We start from the raw sequence: 6,000 nt of genomic DNA, 5'->3' as shown, positions 1-6,000 counted from the left end.
ATAAATAGCCTATTTTGTTTCAGCTCTGTCCCCACTTACCTAATCCCCCAGTAATTTTGAAGCAAATTCCACATATATTATCTCATCTGTAAATATTTCAGTTGGCATCTCTAAAAAGAAATATTTGAATTTTAGGTCTTCATATAGTGCATAGCTATGTTCTCAGTGGCTGACCCTGTTGATTGGAAAACAGTGAAAAGATGGGAAAGTGTCATCTCAGAAAAGCCTTCACCTGCTGCTTCCAAGGAGGAGTTGAAGGCTCTTTGTCTATACTTCTTTAGCATCCTGTGCATAACTTGATCATTGCCCCAGCACTTTGAGTCCTTGTCTGTGTCTTTCACTAGTGCAGCATTAACATTCAATGCTCAATAAATATCATGTACTCCCCACATTTCCAGGCTCCCTTGCAGCTAGGTTGGGGCTGTGTGATGACTTCAGGTCAATGAGCTGTGGGTGGAATCACTTCTGGGCTGAAGGACTGAACAACTGGTGTGCCACTCCAAGCTTGTTCTTCCCCCTCATGGCTCTGGAGCCATGTGCTGAGATGGTGGTGTTCCAACATGGAGGGAGCCGGAATCCCCATGTCTCTGGATGGAAGAGAGCCTTATTGGCCTACATAGGACTTTATATGAGTGAGAAAGAAAGTTCTGTTGTGCTGAGTGACTGAGATCTCAGGGTATATTTGTTACTTCAGCATAAGTTAGCATATCCTCACTAATACAAACTAGACTACAACTTCCTCTAGGTCTGTATTTTCCACCACTATATCCTTAGTACTCACACTGTGCTTGGCACATAGTAGGTTTTCAAGAAATGTTTGGAAGGAAGGAAGGAAGGAAGGAAGGAAGGAAGGAAGGAAGGAAGGAAGGAAGGAAAGGTAAAAGAAAAATGAAGGAGGGAAGAAAGAAAAGAAGAGAGGATGGAAAGAAAGAAGGGAGTAAGCAAGCTTGCACTGAGGCCCCAGATTTAACATATGAATTCAACTTTCTGATCCTTTGGGGAGGTTGTAGTAAAAACAAACAAACAAGCCCAGATAGCTCCTTTTAGAAGTTTTCTGAAACTTTGTTCTAAGAAGCATATCTTATGTTATTGCTTTGCTTTACCTACTGATGCATACACAAAACTGAGATTTACAAACAGGCGTCCCATTGGTGCTACCTTCCTAGATTTGGGAACGTGGCCTGTATCTCCTTGTGTCCATTGTCCTCCTTAGCCTTCGTTCATCTTCTCGCTCCTCGGATCCCATGGCCCCCCTTCTCCGCCTCTATTTTCTGGTGCTGTGTAGATAGTAGTGAACAGGAAGGGGCTCCATCCTTGCCTTGGGGGAACAGCCAAGGGAGAAGACAATTTTGATACACTGTGGCAAGTGCTGTGGGTATAGCCTGGAGGGCACCTATCTTGTCTGGGGGTAAGAGGGAGGGCTTTGCAGAGAAAGTATCTCCAGCAGATCCTGGAGTAGAAGTTAGTCAGGGAGGGGTTGCATCTTCATGTCTTCTTGATTGAGGTACGCTCATCTTACCTCTTTTCAGCCTTGCACTCTTCTTTACATAGGCTTTCTTCCATGGTGCTTTGTGTACTTCCTCCTGTGCCTGCGGGAAACAGATGACACCCTAAGTACATTTGGTGAAAAAGTTCTCAGTCTAGTTCCCACTGATTCTCGCTGATGTGAGAGATCTCTGGGAGACGTGTTCTGCAGGGGTGTGTGGGTGGGTGCGACATCGATGGCCATCCATGTGCGGTACTGGAGGCTTCTCTCTGAAGCCATTCATTCATTCAGTGAACCAGGTGTCACAGACATTACCCTGTTCCTGGATAGGGATCGCTGGGAGAGGGGAAGGGAGGAAGTCTTCCTCATAACCACTTTGACATCTTCATTTCTCATCATCTTAATACATATTCCATGAAAAACTTAGCAAAGATAGAATTTCTTTCTTTTTTTTTTTTTTTTAGCTTCCTCTAGAAATGATGACCATACAGCTCCAGAGGATGTGTCTGCAGAGAACTGCAGTTAATATCCTAAAATCAATTTCAGCTGTTACCTAGGTAGCTTTGGGGTTAGGAGAGGGTTTAAATTTCTTTTAAAGTGCAATGTGGTTTGCAAAATCCTGCAGCTCCCATTAGCTCTAGCCTGACCCCTTTAGTATGTGAAGGTGCGTCTAACCAGTTGGGAGCTTCATCCCAGATAGAGGTGCACTTTGTTTTCTTCTAGGTTGGCCCAGTCCCGGTGGCTAAAGGTTGAGACTTAACCTTAGCATCATGCCAGGAATTCTGCTGGCCTTTAAAAGAAACCATCTCCTGGTTTTCTTGGCAGAAGTGGAAACATCTTTAAGGAACCCTATTTTGCACTTGGCTTATGTTTGGGAGAAAAGACATTAGGTTGAGGGATGTAGGAGAAATTATAGGGAAATTTCTGCCGGCTCCTCCTTTGCTCCTCTCGTTTACATCTAGGGGTGCTATAAAGGAGATCAGCTTCATTCTCTAACAGAGAGAGAATTTTCAGAAGGAAGGACACCTACTTCTTCTATTAAAATGCCTGTAACTGTGACGCTACTTCTGCCCCACCACACAGCAAAGAGTAGCAGAGAACACTTACTAGGAAAGGCAGCAAGCATGAGAGAGTAATTTTCTCTTTTCAAAAGTGAGTTTCTCCTAGCTACCCATTTCTACAATAGAATATGAGACTTAAGAGACATAATGGAGTTATTTCTAGATGAAAAGAAAAAATAATTTATTTTATAGGCATAAATCTTTAATGTCAACATGTTTTTGTTTAAAAAGCATATTATTATGGAATCCATTCTACAGGAATAAAATGTCCCAGCAAATAAGGATAGATGTGTAAAAAACAGCAAAAATCTGAGAATGGAATATTAATGTTTATCGATAGAGGACAGTTAACTAAATTATAATTCATTTATGCAATGGAATATTATGCAACTATTAAGAAAGTTCATAATAGAACTTCATAATAGTTCATAATAGTTCAGTCTCTATATAATCACTAAGAAAATGTTTATGACTTTTTTTACAAGAAAAATGTTTTTGCAGAGTACTTTGTTTTGTTTTTATTTTTTATTTTAATTTTTTTTGCAGAGTACTTTGTAGGACATAATTTTATTATTTTTAAAGAGACAAATCCCGTGTATGTGTATATACAAGGGTACTTCAAAAAGTTCATGGAAAGATTTGTATTACTTTTTAATTTTACTTTGTTATGAACTTTTTGAAATACCTTTGTTGGTTGGTGTGAAACTGGAGAAAGGATGGTAGGATAAACACCAGGCTGTTAACTTGATTTTCTCTTGTGATTGTGGTGGGAATAGAGCTGGGAAGAAGAGTCTATTTTTCTATTACAAACCCCTTTTATACTGTTGATTTATTTCAATGAACATGCTGTAGCAAGAAGTAATCACAAAAAAGTTTAGTTTAAACTTAGATGATAAGTATGAATTCGTGGGTGGAGATAAAATGCAGCCTTACTCTTCTCACTGCTTGTACATTATTGCTTACAAATGATTTTTACTCTAATAGGTTATGATGTCAATTCACAAGTATAAATCTAAAGTGGACTCTGGATGATAGAACAACCATGCAAAGTTAGAAGTCTTTGATTGAAAGAGACGGAGAAAAAGCTGGGAAGGGATCCAATGGCTTGGGGACACCTAAGGTGAGGACATACATTATTAAAGGGGGAAGTGAAGTAGGAGGACTGTGGCCAACATGAATACATGTGAGTTGTCAATGCCCATAAAAGCCAAAAACAGGGCCAACAATGCTAATTCCATATTGGGAGAAAACTTGTCTGATTGGCTCCAAGTCCTAATAGAAGAGTTACCAAGTTTACAGTTTCTGAACCCATAGTGTTTATTGTGAGAGACAGAGCAAGGAGCAGAGGACTTTGGGAAGGGGATGGGTGAGAGATGGCACCTTGCTTTCTACCGTGAAACGATATGGAGAGAACAATGCAGAAATGAAATCTTTACTCCAAAGTGCAGCATCCGATGACCCTCTCTTCACCTCACTACCTCTGTGACCCCTGTCTTAAGGATTATTTGATGGTGGGAAGCAGAAGCCCATTCAAACCATTCCAGGGGAAAAGAGGATTCTTTATTCCCATAGTCTAGCATATTCTTCCTCCATTCTTTGTCCAGCAATTTTTTTCATACTTTTATACCTAGTTTAAGTATCATCTCCGATATGTAACATCCCCTGTTATCTCAATTCAAAATTAATGATCTCTTCTTTTGGGGCTACCACAACTTGTATTCATGCTTTATACACCTGCTTCTGTGTGTCTGTATGTGTTTACTTCTCTGTCTTCTTTCCCCCAAAAGGGAACATGGCATGTTTATCTTTGTATCCTCCAAAATTTTTGCAGCACTGGCTGGTGGTGCTCATAAATGTTTTCTGAATTCAGGAGCTCTAGAGCTCATTGAATCATCAGTGTCTGGATCTACTCCCTGATTAGCATCATCATTAAAATGACAGAAAAAACTTTTCTATTCTTTATTAAATTTAGAGAAGTCACCTTGTATATCTGAGATGGTTTTTCCACATAAAGTATAAAAAGATATAAGGACAACCATGCATGTATACTTTTGTTCTTCAGAGAGAAGGAGAAGCATGATAAAAGTGGTTTTTCTATGATTTCTTAGTAAATCAGAATTATTTTAAAAATAGCTTCCTGATGTCCAATGGGAGGTGCTAGTGTTGGGGCTCAAGTTGCTCAATGCTTCATTTGGGCAGTAAACAAAGGTAAATTACTTCTTCAGTGTCTGTAATCCATTTTTGGTTTGTTTTGCACTGCCTGAGCTGCTCTGCTGTTACGTTAACCTCAGCTAATGTCAGTTACCCATGACTATACTTTTGCCTTCACACCTCACATACAACCCATTGGTGAATCCTACCTCAAAATACATGGGGAATCCGACCATTTCCTGTCCCTCTCACTGTGACCACGGTCACCTCTTGCCAGGATTACTGCAGAGTTCTCATCACTGGTCTCCTGGTGACTACCCCGTCTGTCCTCAACACAGCAGCAATACTGAGAGACCTTGGAAAACCTGTCAGATCTCGCTACTCCTTTGCTCACACTCCACTTTCACTAGAATGAAATGCGAGTCCTCACCTTGGCGGGCTGGGCCTGCAGGATCCTGCCACTCCCTCCCGAACCACCTCCCCCACCTCATCTCCTCTGCTCACTCTCCTCCAGCCACCCTGCTCTTCTGTGTCCTGAACACTGGACTAGTTCCCTGTGGCTGCTGTAGCAAATCACCAGAAACAACAGAAATGGATTCTGTCACTGCTCTGGAGGCTAGACGTGAGAAATCATGGTGTCGGCAGGGCCACACTCCCTCCGAAGCCTCTAGGGGAGGGTCCCCCCTTGCTTCTTCCAGCTTCGGGGAGCCCAGGTGTTCCATGGCTGTGGCAGCAGCACTCCGGTCACTGCACTGCCTCAAGTCCTCCTGTGGCCTCTTCCCTCTGTGTCTGTGTGTCCCTGTGTCTTCACAGGGCATTCTCCTTGGGTGTCTGTGTCCACATTTCCCTCTTCTTACAAGGGCAGAAGTCATTGGATTAGGGCCCACCCTAACGACCTAATCTTAACTTGATTACATCTGCAAAGACCCTATTTCCAAATAAGGTCACATTCACAGGTGCCGGGAGGTTAAGACTTCAACATACATTTTTTGGAGGAAGAGCACGATTCAACCCATAATAAATACCCAGGAGCTTCCTCTCCCCCAGGGATCCACTCGGCCCCCTCCTTTACCTTCCCAGGACTTCACTTAAAAGTATCTTGTCATACCTCTTAGGCTCTTGACGGCGCCCACCCTAATTACACCCATTTAGTACTCCTATCTGCCCCACTCCTCCGTGCCAACTTCCAATCCCTTTAAGCTACTCCCCCCCGTCCCCAACGAGTATTATCTTCTAATATCCTGGATCATTTACCTACTTATTACGCCTGTAGTTAACTGTCCCAACCGCTGACCTTGAGGA

Source organism: Cynocephalus volans, chromosome 6 (assembly GCF_027409185.1).
Source record: "Cynocephalus volans isolate mCynVol1 chromosome 6, mCynVol1.pri, whole genome shotgun sequence".
NCBI classification, from domain to species: domain Eukaryota; kingdom Metazoa; phylum Chordata; class Mammalia; order Dermoptera; family Cynocephalidae; genus Cynocephalus; species Cynocephalus volans.
Note: the sequence above shows the minus strand (reverse complement) of the source record.